General features: G+C 39.4%; 1 long non-coding RNA gene across 1 annotated transcript in view; it reads right to left on the bottom strand.

Annotated features, from left to right (window-relative positions):
- Positions 1–15181, bottom strand: part of LOC310892882 — a 32387-nt gene extending 17206 nt beyond the window's left edge. Inside the window, exon 1 of the long non-coding RNA XR_014578544.1 lies at positions 15055–15181. This is a non-coding gene — a long non-coding RNA (uncharacterized lncRNA). The remainder of the gene's footprint in view (positions 1–15054) is intronic.
- Between the last annotated feature and the right edge of the window lie 2973 nt (positions 15182–18154).

Raw genomic sequence — 18154 nt, 5'->3', positions numbered from 1 at the left:
TGCTTGCAGACAGCATCACGAGGGCAGCAGGTACAAGCCACCTTCTCACCTACAGCTTTACAAACAGACAGGATTCCCTAGTGTCAGTTCCTGTCCTTGTTATGACAATCCAACATTAGGGAAGTGTTTTTTTGTCTGCATTAGTGTGCATTTACACATATATGTATGTCTAGGTAATTTTTAGTCCTGCCTATTGGGTCATAATTGTTAAAAATATATTGCAACAGGGAAATTACACCCATGGGCTTTAGTCTGGTCTTTTGAAGATACAAGAACAACCCTTTGGTGAAGAGTTTTTCATATCCTACCTTGCTTTCACGCAAGGGCACCTGGACAAGAAAGCAATTGTAGTTTGTGAAATGCTTAGTCCATGGTATCGTAGCCTGAATCCCAGCCTGCAAATCTACACAAACCCACCTAAGTCTGCATCTCTCTGTATGGAAACATCCCTGGTTATAACCGGGGCCTCTCAGTACAAGCGACTCAGGCCACCTCCCCCCAAACCTCATAGGCTCCAGCTTCCCAGCCAGCTGCTCAGCAGAGCCATGCGGCCATGAAACTTCACAGAAAATGCCATATGAGAGGGGATTTGTTTCTGTTATACAAGGGCAGTTTTCAGTTATGTGACGATATGCATAACTGGTGCTCTTTCCATTTCTCCCCACACATCATTGGTGTTATTTGAATTAAGCTCATGCTACTGATCTCTTCCTGAGCAGCTAACGGAGCAGATGTTATTTGGAACATACTAAATGGAAACATGGCACGTATGTTGTTAATGGACTATGCAGATTTTTGTGAGGCAGAACCAAGGAAATCAGCCCACTGCTGTTTCTGGCTTTGCTGGCCGGATGTTTTTAGCATAATGTTTGCATACGAAAAAAACAAGTCCTAAGACTGCAAAGACTGGCACAGCCAGTGCTCAGACAGGGCAGGCAGAGGGTTGGCTGGGGCATACTGTAGTAAATGCCTGAATAGTGGATAAGGCCATGCTAAAACCTAGATTTTTTATTCCCACCTTTGCCAGACATTACTTTAGAAAACCTGTGCATAAACTATCTTGCAAAATGGGTAAAAGATGCTTGCAGGTAGGGGAACAGAGACACTACAGCAAAATAAATGCTATGAACAGCAGATAATTAATGGTGGCAACTAGTAGGCAACATCAGCCTGCAATCCCTTTGTTCCCAGCCTAATGCAGTGTTTTCCTAAAAAACATGGTTTCACTTCTCTTAAGGATGTGGGGAAAGACAGAAAGGAGCTCCTATATAAATGTGTACATCATGTGTGGCACTCTGAAGGGCTGCTGTGCAGAGACAACTAAAAGATGTCATTAAGTCACTTGTATGTTATCATGTACTGTTGGGGAGACACGTAATATCTTTCACTAGACCAGTTCAAAACCTTGAAGAAAACAAGTGGGCTTTAGGAGACAAGAGCCCTTTCCAGTCTGAAAGACACACATTAAACTACAATCTAAGCACCAAGCAAGGGCAACAGCTCAGCACCACTGCTACAGGCTCAAGAGAGAAACAAAGCAAAATCCGAGGATAGACAACCCAGACACAGTGGACTGGCTCTGATCCGACAAACTGGCTCAGAGAGCATAACGCCATCAAACAGTTAACAAATCATCTACAAGGGACTTATCCTAAGTCCTCCTTTCCTATAAAACTGCATTTGGGGTAACCTAAGTCAGACTCATTGGAATTTTTTTTAATGAAATAAAACCTTCAGTTGTAAAAAAAAATGATGATAATAACAATCACAGGATTAGTGCAGACAGTGGTTGATTTAGCAAAAGAGAAATTTTCTGCTCATTCTGGCATAGCTCATAGACTAAGCCAAGCCAGGCAGTCTGAATTAAAACACCAAGTACTTGGGATAAAGCCCTTGTATGTGCACATGTGAAGATCTTGCACTTGAAAGGTAAAATAAAACTTCGGTAAGGAAAACAATTCCTTAAACAGACTGGTCTTGTCGTGATGAAGTCAATGGCAAAGCATGAAACTCTGATGGAAAGTGCAGATGCACCATGAATTTAGGGAGGTAAAACCATCCAATTCTGGGTGGAGATCACAGTTTTTTGATATCTGAAAGCATGGTAAATCCATCTTATTTTATATCTCTTCCTAGTAGCAAGGACTGAGAAGCTACGTCCTGCCCTTTAACTGGCCCTTTGACAGGCAAGTGTTTGATGTCAAGACACCTGACAGTGACTGCCATGTCAGACAGTTATTTGCTGGATGTTTCCCTGGCAGCTGCATTTCAGATAACTCTCTGTTTTGCCATCTAATCACTGGCTACTGTGCTGACTTGCTCTCTTCATTAATCTTAGCTTTCCCAGATACAAGGCCACGTGGTTGGTTTTTTTTTTTTTTTTTGACCATCTCTGCCTTTGCTCCAGAATTCAGTGTTTGGTGCTAAAACAGACTCTGAAATTCAGTAGTCAATGGGCAAACCAGCTGTGCTGGGATCAATGGCATTGTGACCATCTTGTGCCTGGGCAGAGGGCTGGGCAGCCAGGCACAGAGCTGGCCATGAAAATCAAAGAGCAGGACACTGGGCCTAATTCCACCTGGAACTGCAAAAATGAATCTGCCCCATTTATTTTGCTTTCTGTATTAATAAAGCTGCAGCTCATTATAAAAACCATATGCTGTGTCTTCAGCTGGATGGGCAAGCAAAATCCGCTGAAGAGGGAAGGTTGGCTTTTCCTATTAAAAATGGGAACTCATCTTCTTTTGCTAAAATCCTTTTATCCTTCATGTGCCAATTTCCATTTGGTCACAGCCTCTTCAGATCCACTTCTTACTCTTCAGTCAAAAATGTAACTAAGGATTGCCAAAAGGGCAGGACCATGGGGGAAGGGAAAGCTGACAGGAACAAGAAATGATTTTCTCCAGCATTTCACAATCATTTTCTAAGTACTTCTTTTGATTTTTCTTCCTTACACCCAAGTAACTTCCCTGCGTAAGCAAGAACAGATGTTGCAACAAGCAGAGTTCACCCTTTGACCCCAGATCTCACTGCTTCTTTTCTCTGGTGCACGTTTGGATTCAGAGTGAAAACCCTACAAAAATGCATGGGGGTGGGGTGAGATGTGAGGCAGGGGGAAGAATCTAATTTTGGAAAGTCTACCCTAGCAAACCCTCCCCAAGTTCCACTTGTCTCGCTTTATTTGCAAATGTCTCAGTTCCAGAAGCTGAAGACATCCGAAATGTGCTCAGATACCACACTAAGCAGTATCATATTGGAGTACCCGAGTGCATAAATTGGATCTCCTTCTCTACAGTTATTTGCAGAAGACACGACCTATTGCCATTCCTACTGTGCACAACGTATTGCAGCAGATGACGGCCCCTTGTCTGCATTAGCCCCACGCACAGACCCGTCTGCAGAAGGACGTGTCTCATAGGTCTGCACCTTTCCTACGCACACACACACAATTATTCACCAGCAATTTAAAAACAAAAGAAAGCAAATCCATCATATTGCAATACTATTTTCCTGTTTGATACAAAGAGCTGTTTGAGACGAGCAAGGACCAAGATGCTCTTTGAGGAGTGGATGCTAGCTACCCTGCGCGGGGATAGTGGCTCTCTGTGATAGGGTTTGACAACCAAGTCCCATCCCAGGAAAGCGGGGCTCCTGAGCAGCCTGCCTTTCCCGCAGTCACTGCTGTGGCTGCCAGAACACCCCCGGGTGCTGCTGCAGAAGCAGGATGGAGGCATCCCACATGCTGCTTGACAGACACACTAAAAAATAAGCCAGCCGAGAAGCATTAAAAAAGCTGACTGTGGGATCCCAGAACATCTCTCTGCTGCTAGTGTAGGGTCCTGTGAATATCTACACTCCCACAGCTCCCTCCTTGATGCTCTTTTTTCCCCTCTGGCTCCTTTGCTCACAGCCAGGACTGCTGAGCCCAGTCAGGCTGCAGGAAAAAAGCGCTGCCGTCCTCCCACGGGCCACCCATCCCCTCGCTGCCTTCTGTGCTGCTGAGTGAGCAGCACTGCTAGTGACATGCAGATGACAATGTTGGGTCCTTGCCCCTACCAGAATCAGCTCACACTCCCCAGGAAAACCCACTCCAAGAGCAGCGAGAAAGAAAAACAAACAAGAAAACCAGCGCAATTACAGCCATTATATCTCAGCACATAATTCTGAACTTTTTATAGCCCTTTGTCTGGCCTGGTTTTGTTTGTTCAGAGGACCTTTCCCCTGGGAGATTGTTTCTCAGCCAAATACCCCGTCAAAAATTTTCTCAGCAACCACAGTTTTCTGCTGTTCTTTTCCTCTTTAGGTTTCTTTTGATATATCCAAAGCACACTTCCCCATTCTTTCTTACATATGTATCTCAAAGTATCTGTAGATCTGAGAAGTCTGTCCACTTTCACCACCAAACACCTTGTTTTCCTACAACCAGTGTATAAGACATGGCTTTCTAAATCTTGATATTAACTATAATTTTCCAAAAAAATAGGTAGAATTCTGTAATTCTAACTCTAACTCTATTTTTCCAATGAACTCATTAATAATATGGACCCTTTGTTTACATATGTCCCCTGTTAAAAAGGAAAAAAATACGTCTCAGTATTTAACTGATGCAGAAGGGTACCTTAGAAACTGGTATTGTCTAACATGAAAGAACACTTTCTGAGAAGGGAGAAAAAAAACAGAGATTAGAGCTGGCAGCTCTCCATTGTGTCACCATTTATTGTCACAAAATCCAGCAAGAGACGGCTCCTGCCATTTCCTTTTGATTTCTCTGTGTAAATCTGCTCTCACCTAAAGCTTGACCACATGACAGTATATACTCACATTAAACTGATTATTTCTGTCTGAGCTGGGTGTAGGCGAGGCAGTCTTAACTTCCACATAAAAAATGTCCCCTCTGGAAGCACTGCCATTCACTGCAGAAGGAGATGCATTTCACATCCCTAACAGACCCCTGCATTTTATGTTAACATCTTGACGATAACCAGGCAAAGGACAGCTCAGCCTAGCGTCTGTGTTAGAAGTTGATTAAAATGTCTGGCTAAGGTAGCCAGACACGCGAATTAACCTAAAAATCTACGTTTCAGATGATATAGGTCAGATTAAAATCTTACCACTCCAAAGTAATTTCAGCCACTTGCCACAAAATGCACTCACAAATTTATTTGAATAGCCTGAAAATAGTTTGTAGTCAACCAAGCATCGCTGCAATGCAAGGTGGTAAGAGACGATCCCTGCCCTGTTTTGCTGGCACTCCCTGGCAGATAGAGTACAAGCACAGAAAGCAAGAGCAGCTGGGTTTGCACAGCAGAATAAATTCTCTGATTGCAGAGATTTCTCATATAGATGGCTAGGCCTCCCTCTTCTTGCAGTTATAACATGTATCTGGAGAAACTAGTGCATTTCGAGGATGGGACTATAAGCAGGTTGGATTAGCTAAAGTACTGAGCATCCTGCTGGTTGACTCAGCAAGCTATCTCTGCAGTCCCCTTGGAGCAGCAGAAGTATGGCTCTATTTCCTCCTTTCTCTGGCCTCACAGCTGTTGGGTCAAAGGATGCTTTAAATCCACTAATCAAGCAAAAAAATATAGCAAAACCCAATCAGATGCATTTTACTAATCTATTGCAGAAGATGCTGACATCACACAAATGTAGGTTTATAGTTTTTTATTTGGAAAATTAAGCTATACTAGAGCAAAGTAGATAAATCAGTCAGACCATGTATGTGAACAGTTGTAGAATTTCAAGAAGGAAAGCCTCTTTTATAGCATGAACATGACCCAGAATGATTTAGAAAGTCTTATTAAAAGGAACAGGATGCAGCATTTCAAACATTTCACCATCTCTAGCTTTGGGATAAAGGTTTCTGGAACTCACATAATTAAGCCGTTCACTTTGTTGGTTGCACATCATCTCTGAAGCCACAAGGAATTACCTATCATCATTTTATTTGACTTTTCCTCTCAGGTTGGTGGTATGTTGTTGGACTGCACACAAGAAAGGAGATCAAAAATTCCCAATTTAGGATTTCATATATGACCTTATACAGGTTGCAAATATTTCTGAACAACCCAGAAATCCTCACACCTAAATGTTATGAAATGGGATCCTGATGTGCTGGGTGGTGTACTAAGATTGCTCTGAAAAGCTCAGAAACCAAATAACATAATAAGCAGTCATTGCAAGCATATAACCAAGGAACCACGTTGAGAGACCAAGACCATTATGTCCAGAAGGACACCCATTGGTGTCAAAAGAGCTATCAAAAAACTTCACGGTAAAGCCAGGGGAAAATGATTCTAGGAGAAAGGGGAAATGGGAAGGCAAGCCAAGGGAATCAGAAAGCTCATACGCCATTTTTGTCAGCTTTGAACAAAAACATTGAAGATTGTGGAACCAGATGTATAGAATGACTGGAAGAGTCTTAGTGGTACACCAACAAATACTCGTTTTTGATGGTATTCTTGACTTGCATGACTTTGACTCAAACTTTGCTCATACTATCATTTCTTAAAGTCTCATAATTTACCATATCATCATATACAATCTACTCTTCTAACTTTGCTTTTACATCTGTCTCTTTGAACTGTTTGTACTCTTCAACAGCTGACCTAGGCTATGTAGCTATTCTAACATGTTTCTCTTATCCCTCTATAATCTGCTTGCACCTGTGAGGGCAGGCCTTCCCTATATTTTTTCAATTTGCTGGATTGTCATATTTGTATATATTGAACCTAAGCATGGAGACTATAAAAGTGTCTGCTGAGTTTCCTTTTCTGTTTCTGAGGTTAAAGATCACTTTACTAGTCATGTTAACCCAAGTCTCAAAGGGCTGAAATCCAGTTATTTAAGAGTAGTCCACAGAAATGCAAAATCTCTTCCATCTATGAATATAGTCAATACCGCAAAACTTCTCTAAAAATTCAAGGCTGGTTATCGTCTTCATAGTTTTGTCAGACTTTCACCCTACTCCTCTATGGAACAGGAGTATTCTTAGAATTAATGGAGCTTCCATTTCTTTGAGTATCGTTGTCAACCCTGGTAATTACCTTTCCTGTATTTCAGTGAGAATTTGGGATTGCCATTTGTCCTCATTTGAAGGCTTACAAGTAGATTTTCTTCCAGAATCCTTTCCAGACTCACGCGTGTCCAAAGCACATCTTTTCATTCACTGCATCTATTTCATACAGGCCTAGCATCTCCCATTAATAAGTTATCATTTATTTCATAAAAACTTCTATTCTTTGTGTTCAAACAAATTTCATGTTCTTCTCTAATGGTTTTCTGTCTGTCCACAGATCATTCTGTCTTATCTTCTCTCTGTGCCATAATTACCTGAATAGCATCGCTTTTCTTCTTCATACTCCAGCCTCAGTTGATGTAATGTTAGTCTACTTTTTCTGCTGTGGCTGCTTTCCCTTCTCCCTTTATCACCTATATTCTTCTTGCTTTTCCCTGAAAGCTTTTTGCTTCAGCATATCAAACCTATGCATTAATTCTATTCCACTTCAATAGAGTCAAACTGTCTTCTCCCTTTAACCATGTTTTGCCACATACAATTCTCCTTAGCTAGCAGGCTGACTTCCAAATCTTCTTCTTTGGAAGATGACTTGGTATGTCTGTAGACCCTCTTCTAAACTCCATTAAGTGCATTGCTCTAGCACCTCCTCCATCTACTACTGGAACACCTCTTACCAATGAAATCTGTATTAGGAAACCACCTTCAGAAGAATGTAGACCTCATGAATTTTTCTCCCCATACCCCCAGATCTGCTGCACTTTTGTCTCAGTAGCCACATCACTTTCTCTTCTTAATTCCTGTTCTTAAAGCAGAAAACAATATCTCACAATTTCCTAGTCTTTCAGACACCTAATCCCATTTCCTGTTTTCAGTATTCCATCCCATGAAAAATGTATAATCTGAGGTCACACACTGTAAAATGGCAGTTACACAAGGAACATTCTTTTTAACATCACAACTGAACATTTAGAGGAAACACTCACATAGATTTAACTTATAAATACAGTGTTCATCACTATTTTGCCACGGTTATGATCCAGTGAAAACAATTTTTGAAACTTCTCACACTTTTGGATTTGCTGCTCACAGAAAATGTCTATATGAATAGCCATAAGAATAAAACCTTCACCTTTCTAATTCTCACCCTCATTGCTGCATAGTACTATGTGATGTTCATCTGTTTTCCACACAAGAATTTGCTAAATTTAAGTTTCTTATCTGCAGATATATTGTTCAACTTTTTCTGGCATTTTCCATTTTTCCTCCACAAAGCTGATTATGAATTCACCAACTCTATAAGGAGATATATTATTTATACTGGATCTACTAGTTAACCCTTATTTATTTGGTTTTACCTTATCTGATATCTTGTTTCTCGGCCCAAATATACATATGCAAATCAGTTTAGAGTATTTCCCATTTCTTTATAATATTTAGTTCCCACAATTGCATATCTTCTGCAGATTTATTCAACTCCCTATTCACTACTGACATCTTGACACTAACAAGCAGCCGTTCACTGCAAATCTTTTCCCATGACTTAACTTGGGAATCAGGTTTTCCCCATTTCCTTTGTCTGTCTACAGACAGTTTAAGCACTAAAGGTTTTCCCCTGATCAACCACACTGGTCTAAGTGAACTGAATTAACCTTCTTCACATCCTGCACCCTGATGATCCTCCCAATCCAGAGACCATGAGGAACCCCATCCAGACAGTAAATCCCAGCTTAAACCCTCCTTTGCTGAAAATAAAATAAAATAAAAAAATAAATAAATCAAATGGATTGAATCAGATGGTTTTGAAGCCCCCAGTAACAATCACTGTACATGGAAGGACCTCATCAGTCCTGCTATTTCTTTGCTATTTCACAATTTATTTCTTTCAGACTCCACAGATTAATACCATCTGCTCCTGCTAACTCACTGCATTTGTCTTTCTCAAGTTGCTTCATAACTTCCTCCTGAGAGACTGCAATCTCTCTTAAGGCCGTCTGATTTCCCATAGGAAATGCCCTCTGAGTAGCACCTTCCATGGAAAACACAGATGCAGGAAATTTGTTTGACTTCACTCTTAGCTAAGTCTCCTTTGCAGTTGACTCCTCATTGCCTAATAGTGTAGAGTCACTCATGTAGCTCTCTAAACACTAGCAGGTACTTGCAAGTTTCTTGTCTTAAAAATATTTTTATTCTGCATAAAAACTGTGTGTATTTATATGGCACAAACATGCCATATATGTTTTTTTTTCCCTTTACGTTCTCATTTTTCTTTATGTCCACAAACATCATGTTTCCCTGAAAGAATTTCTATTGATTAACACCAAATCTAGCCTTCTACATTCCTCACCTCAATTAACTCCTGCAATTACATGATGAATCTCTTCCTTTTTCACAGTCTCCAAAATGAGTTATCAAATAATCAGTTACTTATGCTCTCAGTAAAATGCTCCAATCTGCCATTCTGCAAAGGCCAACAAGGTGATGCACTAATTATGCATCACTACAGCTGACAGTTTAGTAAGCACCTCACAAAGGAATGGATTTGGCTAAGACAATAGTTTGGGTTTGAATGTCATGTATAGGTGCTGCTTGTTCAACCAGAATCAATAACATTATTTTAACCTCACTGACTTGGGAAAAAATATGGAGAGGCATGCAAATTCTGCTGTCAAGTCAACAAAGAAAACAAACTAAGACACAATGAGATTAAAAGATGGCATAAAAGTCTGAGATCAAAGAATCCTCCCCAGAAACTCTAATGCACCAACAGTCATTTCCCATGCAAAATGAGTTGCAACTATACTGAAATCAGACAGGTAGAAAAAGCAATCCCCAGAACAACCAGAATTGTTGGTTTCCAAGGGGTTTACAGCATCAAATACAATTCCTTATACTACTATTATAAACAGTTTGGAAGCCAGTGAACACTACAGAGAACAGGTGTAGAGCACTTCCTGCAAAGATTCCAATTAATAGGCAGATGTATTCGGTACTTCTGTTTTACAGTTACAGCAGATCCAACAGCAGCGAACCCTGTTCTCTAATTATGATGTGCCAAGTGGCTTAATCAGTTTGCAGTCTTTCCTTTTTAGCTAAATGAAAGCAGGATTGAATAAACAGCGCAGAAGAGGTAGGAGGGCATCCTCTGAACAAAATAATCCAAAGCTGGGTAATGCTGAACTGTCATCAACATCTGGAGACAACAGGCAAAGAATCAATCTCAGGGTACTTTTGTGAGGTCTGGAAACAAGAAAATGCACAAAGATAATATATAATGAACATGCTTTTGATAACACCAGCTAATACTTGTAGGATGCCTGTTCTACAGTTTCAAACATTCTTTATAGTAAATTCTTCTTCAGTAAGTGAAGCATTTGTATTTTCTATCATTGGTTCTTGTAGAATCCTAGTAAAATCTACAACACAGGAATCAATTGTGTGACTCCCCCATTTTACCAGACTTCTTGAGTCACCAAGTTTCCATTGTTTTTTTCAAGACAGATAGTGCTTAGAAAGATTTTAAGGAGATTATTCTGTGGATTGCATCCATGGTGGGTCATACTAGTCAAGAAAGATGCAGGAAGCTTTCTGCAGACCAGTCGTGGCCTAACTTACTGGTGTTCTGGTGACATTTATTTCTACCAGCCACCATTTGAAAACTGGCTTATGCTTTGAAACATACAGGAATATATGCCTTCAAAATCTTACTAAAATTACTCCCTAGACACAAAATCTCCCTAGAAAATTTCAGATATTTTTTTACAAGCTTCCTACTTTATTTTAGAAATGCTTATGACTACAAAGTTTTTGCAGATTTTCCAGGTATTTGTTGCCTTGTAGAATAGCTGCAGATTGTGTAGTAAGAAGACATACCTTGTTGTGCCTTTTTGAAATATATTGCCTTTCAATTTCCTTGCACACTCCCTTTTTTCTGCGTTCTGAGAACGCATAAAAAACATTTAGCCTGTACACTTTATATTTATCTGTTATTGCTTAGTAGATTTTTATGACAACTTTTTTCTCTCTCTTCTATTCTAAAGTAAATTGTTCAGGGTAAGAATTAATCATTTACATTTTTCTAAATACCTGCATGGCTATACCCCTTCCTGTTGAGATAACCTGAACTAAATATATTATATAGTGTTACTTATGTTCTGAAATAACTACTGATTTATGTAGATTGCTTTATAATATCTCCAGAATTATTATCATCCCTTTTCTAAAATATTGCTGAGGTTATTTTCTTTATTGTTTTTGCACATTGGGTAGAAGTTATAATTAGGTTCCCATAATAGTACCCAGGTGTCTATCCTGAGTTAATTGAGAATTCAGGAAGGTGTATGACTAATTAAAACTTCATTTAAGGCCCAGATACTCTTGGGGGCTGTGCATAAATGACTTTACGACATTTTAAACATAGAAAAAATGATCTGTGGGGTAAGTCAGCTTCTCCATACCTCTACTATCTGAGAAGTAATTAACTTTTTTAAAAGTACATCTTTCTCTTTCTTAGCCTTTGGGGTGTACAGGACGAGCAACAGATAAGAACATTTATATATATATGTATATATGTATTTTAAGTACATGAAGAAGCTACAACCCTCATTCTAGTGTTAGTTGTTTTAACAGTTGAGACAAATTTTACAGGAAAAGAACAGGGGAAAGATTATGTAATAGATTATGTAATACAATTTTCTACAGCCAGACTGGTCTTGGATACATTCTCTTGATTTCTGCTTACAGACTCAGAAGGTTACAAACCCTGCAGGTATCAAAATGTGGCTCTGGAACTGAAAAGGAGGATAAAGTTATAAATAGAAATTCACTGTCAAATATTTCTTCAGCATCAGTGGAGATGAGGCACAGACGGAGAGGAGATTAAATCTACAGGAGACCTGGGTTATATTAATTAAGTGTCTGACATTACAGAACACATGTCTGGGGTGAACATAACCAATCTCGTCTTAGTGAATTGATTTTCTGATAGTGTCTTGAAGACTAGTGGCCAGTATAGTTGATAAAAATCTTTACATCTACATTACTTAGTGAAATCAGGAAGTAAGCATCACATTCTGGGCATTTATTAGATTTAGCTCAAATGCTAAATTCTTGCATGGCAAACAGCCACGTTCTCTAGAGTTACTGAACTTATTCCCTATCAGATGGAAAAGCAACTGTGAAAAATCTTTACATAAGCCTGCTGGGAATCCATCAAAGCCAGGTGTTTTGGCAAAAGGGAATTCTTCATCTGATCTCCAAGTTTCCTACAACATTATTGCCTCTTCTGATATTAGATAGAAGAGACAGGAACTGCTGTTTAACTTACAAACTGAAATGGAAAACAGAGATGTACTGGGTACCATAACACCATGTGTTTATTGTGGCTTTATAAAGATTTAAACATAGATAAAACTAAGGAAAAGCTATATTTAATTTTACTAAGCTTGCAAAGGCAAATAGCAAAAATAAGGAAAATCAAATACTGTAACACAACTAATGATGCAACCCCCATAATTATCAAAAGAGGAGGTCTTCAGAAAATTTGGAAATAAACACAAGTTTCAAAATTAGAGTTTCATCTACTCATCACAACAGGATACATACAGAGCCTTGGCATGTACACACGCAAACACACTATTGCTAATTTTTTCCTTTTCCAAATAACTTTCCCAGCCCTTACTTACAAATGACCTTTTTTCTTTTCCAGCAACATAGTGATTTCCATCTCCTCTGCATGCAAGTAGGAACTGCTATAACTTTCCACCCCTTGTACACTGATGTAGTGAGACTTTCTGCTTTTCTCCCATTTTCAGCATTACTTCATCTCTCAGCATATATATGAAATCAATGATTAATATAAGTTAAAGTTTCTCATTGCACATTAAAAGCACTTTATCAGCAATATGGCACAAAAATAAAACTACTAAGAGATATAAATTGAGATCTTTTAAACCTAGAATCCTGTCTTGACAAATATAGCAGGAGGATGGCACAGGAAAGGAATGGGATGGCAGTAGCTGTATTTGAGAAAAAGAAATAATGAGCAAATTGTCGCGTGATAGGTTGAAATCTCTCCTTCATAGCTACTACCTCCTGCTCCAAGGCTTCTAATAAATCTACAATAAAATGTTCATTTTACAGATACCTCTGGCTTTTTCAGAACTCAGTCATGAGCTTTTTATTCTCTTTCATAGCATTTACTGCAGTGCATTCCTGATTTGTGGCTGGTGCTTCTATGCGCTACTTTACAGTATTAGAAAAGCTTCCCATTTCAGATTCATTTGTGAGGATTCTTCAGCTTTTGGAGCCTGTGAAATAGTTGGGAGAAGAAAGCCCACTTCACCAGCATTATTTGTTTAGTTAATGTAGCCCACATTGGGAACATCATATTTTATTGTATGATTCATGGATATCTACTCTCTATTCAGTTCTACCTTCCAGTAGCCTCCAGTCTTAGTGGAGGATACATGTATATATGTATAAACCTCCTCTGTGAAAGAATTCAGTTGGTGCCAAGGGAGCAGGTTTTGAGGAAAAGTCAGCCAACCCAGAGTCATGATAAAGTCACATGTGGCTTAGAGGAAGCCATCAGAGAGCCTGAAAAGTTGGAACATGTTACTCCGCTATCCTTTTTTCTGTGTTTGTATGTATTATTGGTCCCTAAGTAGCCCAGACAATGGCTGGAAAGGGTAAGCAGATGACTGCTTATTTGTTGGCAGTATAAATTCAGTTAAAGTGTCAGAGCACTTTGCAATTATTAAACACCCAAGATGTTTTCCTTTCCTCTCGCAAAATCTGTGCTGCATTGATTGGGTACCTCTCCTGGCCACTAACATGGATTTCTAAAGCTAGTCATTAAGCTTTAAGAAATTCAAAGAAATTTCTCAATCTACTCAGGTAGAAAGACAAACACGTTATACATATATATAGTACATACATACAGCATAAATATACACACACATATATATGTGTATATATATATATATGTAGCTTGCAGAGGAGTAGTAGCAGGTGCAATGTAGAAAGTAGAGTTCTCCTCTACTTTCTAATCGATAAGGACTGGAAAAGTTTAGGGAATTTGTTAGAGCAACATTGAACTCAGCAGTAGTATTTTACAGCTATTAGTGCAAGACCTTGTTGTGTTTTTCTTTCTACAGGGGTCGTGCCCCTTATAGTGTTTTGTTTTTATAGTGCTTCAGAACTGAACAAACCAGAAACTAAATTAAATGCAGCTAAAACTGTTCTGGTTAATCTAGGTGTGAAGCATGACATCATGAAAAACAGAGTTTTGCCCAATTTCCACATGAAACAATGATCAGCCATGGCTGACTCACAAAAGTCAGTCTATGTTCACCAGAAACTGATGAAACTGACTTTTCCTTATGGAACTTGTTTTGTTTTGTTTTGCTTTGTTTTTGTTGTGTTTGTTTTTGTTTTAGATTTTAAGGAATAAAGGTTAAGAAATCCAAACTTAAGAAAAATTATCTACATTTTTCCAAATGACTTAGAATCCTAAGGACTATAAAAACTTCCCCATTTTGTTCAGAGAAACAATGGAAACCCATTCTGAAAAAAAAAAAAAAAAAAAAACTTTAACAGAAAGAAAAAAAAAAAAAAGAAAAATTCACCTGAAGAACTTAATGTGAAACCCCAGCCTTGCACTAAACCAGGCGTATTTCAGTTTGTGTCTCAGTCATGAGGAGGTACACAACTGAAGTTTAAAACTGTTATTTCAGTAACTGAAACAAGTAGCTTTCTATCTCAGCTTTAGCATTTAGATCAGTCCATAATCCAATCCTTGTCACAAATCTATACATCAGCTAAAATGAATGCTCCCCTACCAGTTTTATATTCTTTAGGTCCAGAGGAATTTCCTTTCCCTGAAAGTATTAACCTCTTCAGAAAGTACTAACCCTCTTCAGTTTAGACATCTCATTTATGTCAGAACTAAATAAGAGTGTCTGCTCTATTGTCAATGCTCAGTAGATATTATCAAAAATAAGTTTGAAACAGATAACCAGAAAATACAATTTGTTTACCTTTCTGTAATGAGTTACAGTTGCATTGCAAAGATGCTGCTACCTGGTATGGCAGACAGTCAGTGGGGTTTTCCCCTTCTTGTTCACATCTCCACCACAGGAAAAGAAAGTCCCTGGGATGACTAAAAATGAGTCCTGAAGAAAGGAGCCCAGGGAAAAGGGAGACTTATCCACACAGCATTGTTATTTCTGTTTGCCTGACCCAATCACTTGGAGTTTCATTACTTGGGAAGGCACTTAATTACCCTAGTCCAGATGTGAACAAAGCCTGGCACATCAGTGTTTGAAAGCTTTTTGGTCTCTCAGAGGCACTTACTAGCAGAAAGATCTGACAAAGCATCTTTGGCTTACTGATGACTGGCCACAATTTGCCATCAACATCAACTTGTAAGGCAAATAAGCTCTTCACAGTACTCAGTAACCTGGATGCTTCTGCAAACAGTCCCAACAAACACTAGTGAGTTGGGTGCATCTACAGAGATGAGGCATTCCCTTCCCAAAAACAACCTTTAAAGCTCCTAATTACCGTTTACCAAAGCCATAATTACCATTTCTGGATCCAGCCAGTCTCTGCAATTACAGTTTTATGTACAACATAGCAAAGGATGAAACACCAAAGAAGTTGTTTAAGGCAGTGGCTTAAAGTTATTTCCTCCATTTCTCCCTAAAGTTTGCTGCACAAGAGTTTTCGAATGAAAGCTTTTTAATAGGAAGCTAAACAGGAAGTTTCTGAAAAAGCCATTTCCAGGCAGGAGCTGAGAACACAGCGACCTCCACAAACAGGCATTCGGCTCAGATCAAGACATGAGCAGTAAAATACCCATTTTGTTGTCCCTTGAATGCCTGTGGCAGGAAAATATATTATCCACACAGAAGTATACCTTAGGTAAGATGGACTAGAGCTCTTTGAAATGCTCTCTATTAAAGTGAAGGTTTCTTTCCCTGTTTTTATGGGGGAAAAAATGCCAAGTAATGGACTGGAAGAAGAGGACCTAGTATTATTTCTCTCTGTAAGGCCAGGATCTAAAATATTAGGAATGGAACAGACATATATGTACACACACAAAAAAGGCAAAAAGACTAAAAAATAATTGAAATGGCTGTAAAGATATAGGAAAGAATTCTGCAATTCAGTAACACTGCTGTGAGAGGCAGAAAAAACTGCAGTATTTACATGAGAAAGACTCAATCTTTATTAACTCAATCAATATGATTAAGAAGCCAAAAATGTTGTTAGGCAATTCACAGGCATGAAGTTATTGCATTAAATTACAGAATGCTTATTCAGCACACATTTCCTTTCAGAATAAAGATTTTGGTTCCTACCTTTGCCCAGAGAGAATTGCTGGCAGGAAGGGTTCAGGACCAGATCCAAGACCTCCTTCGCCCTTTGTAACCAGAGTGTGCCTATGCCTGTTCCACCTGTGAGCAGCAGGGTCATGGCATTGCTGCATGTTTTTCTCATTGTCTTGATCATCTTCCAGATATTGTATTGTCCCCTGATTACAACACAGCTCTTTTGCTATTTCTTCGGGTTTTTGTACCTTGTTTCAGGGACAGCTGGAAAAGGAATTGTTCTGCCTGCTTTTTTTCCCATTCCTCATCCATTACACTCCTCTACAATGTGCACCGTGCCTGTTCCTATAGCCTAAAGGTTTTTTGTTTGTTTGTTTGCTTGCTTTGTTTATTTGTTTCCTGGAAGGACCCAGTTTGCTTTTATTTAAGGGACCAGATATACTTGGGTGCCCACAATTAGTTTCTTGCCTCATTTCATTGCAACATGCATCCTGGGCTGAGACAGCCAGCAGGTCCCTGCAGTGCTCCCCTACTTGCTGGAACTCTCAAATTAAATTGCAGAATTGAGGCACATTCGTTAGGCTTTTAGTTTTCATTTGATCGTTTATTTATGTAGGTCTCTTAAAATGCCCCATCACAGGGAAAACTGAGATTGGAGACACAGTGCAAGTATCTGAGCAAATGAGTATCGACATCTTTGGAAAATGTCATTTGTTCTGGAGACCTTTGGTTGAGATGTACGAATTTCTAACACCATGTTTTCAAAATACTGTCTGACTGAGTGCTTAGGACATCTTTGTTAATATCTCAGTTTCTAAATAATCAGTGTCAATCACTGAATGATGCTAGTTACTTGTATGTACAACATGCCACATCTAAGGCTGCAAAAATACTATAATCATGAAACAAAGCTTTTAGTTATTGGCAGCTTGAAGAGGCTCCATCTGACTGTGTACTGAGTCCTCAGCTCTTGACAGCAAGAAATGTGGAGGAATCCTGCCACTGGGAAAGCATAAGGGTAACATGGTGGTGTTCAGGAGATAAATGGTACAGCAGGACCAAAGCAGAAAAATAGGAAGGGGCTATTCCCCATTAATGTTATCCTTACAGATGTCTACGTCTGAATGTGTCATACAGGTGGTGCTTTGTTTGACTTTGACAGTGCATTTATTCCTCATTCCCTGCCTTCTGCGGGTCTTTATTTCTCCCTTAGCCAGGCATCCTACACATAGAATCACAGAATGGTTGGGGTTGGAAGGGACCTTTAAAGATCACCTCATCCCAACTCCTTTCCATGGGCAAGGACACATCCCAAAAGACCAGGTTGCTCAAAGTCCCATCCAACCTGGCCTTGAACAGTTCTAGGGATGGGACATCCACAGCTTCTCTGGGCAACCTGTGCCAGGGCCTCACCACCCTCTGAGTGAAGAATTTCTTCCTTATATCTAATGTAAACCTACCCTTTTTAGTCTAAAGCTGTTACCGTGGGTTCTACCACTACACTCTGTGGAGAGGAGTTAGGCTTGTTCTGATAAGTACCAGCCTAGGGTAAATGGGAATCAAGCAGTTTGTTCTTGTTTATCTCTTATACAAACCTTGGGTGATGGAGCTCAGCAAGCCTGGGATGAGAGGCTGCTGAAGGAGGGAGTCTTGTGTTGTTGGAATGGCCCTGTTTTGGTGGCAGAACAGAATCTTGAGGGCCATTATGCCCGAGTGAAACCTTTTCTTCATTATGTGTAAAATGAATTTTAAAGTTCATACTCCTGAGTATGATAATGAGCTTAAAGATGTACATGCTAAACAA

This window comes from Anser anser (genome assembly GCF_964211835.1).
Source record: "Anser anser genome assembly, chromosome: 1".
NCBI lineage: Eukaryota > Metazoa > Chordata > Aves > Anseriformes > Anatidae > Anser > Anser anser.
The sequence above is the reverse complement of the archived record's forward strand: the minus strand, read 5'-3'. Positions and strand labels throughout refer to the sequence as shown.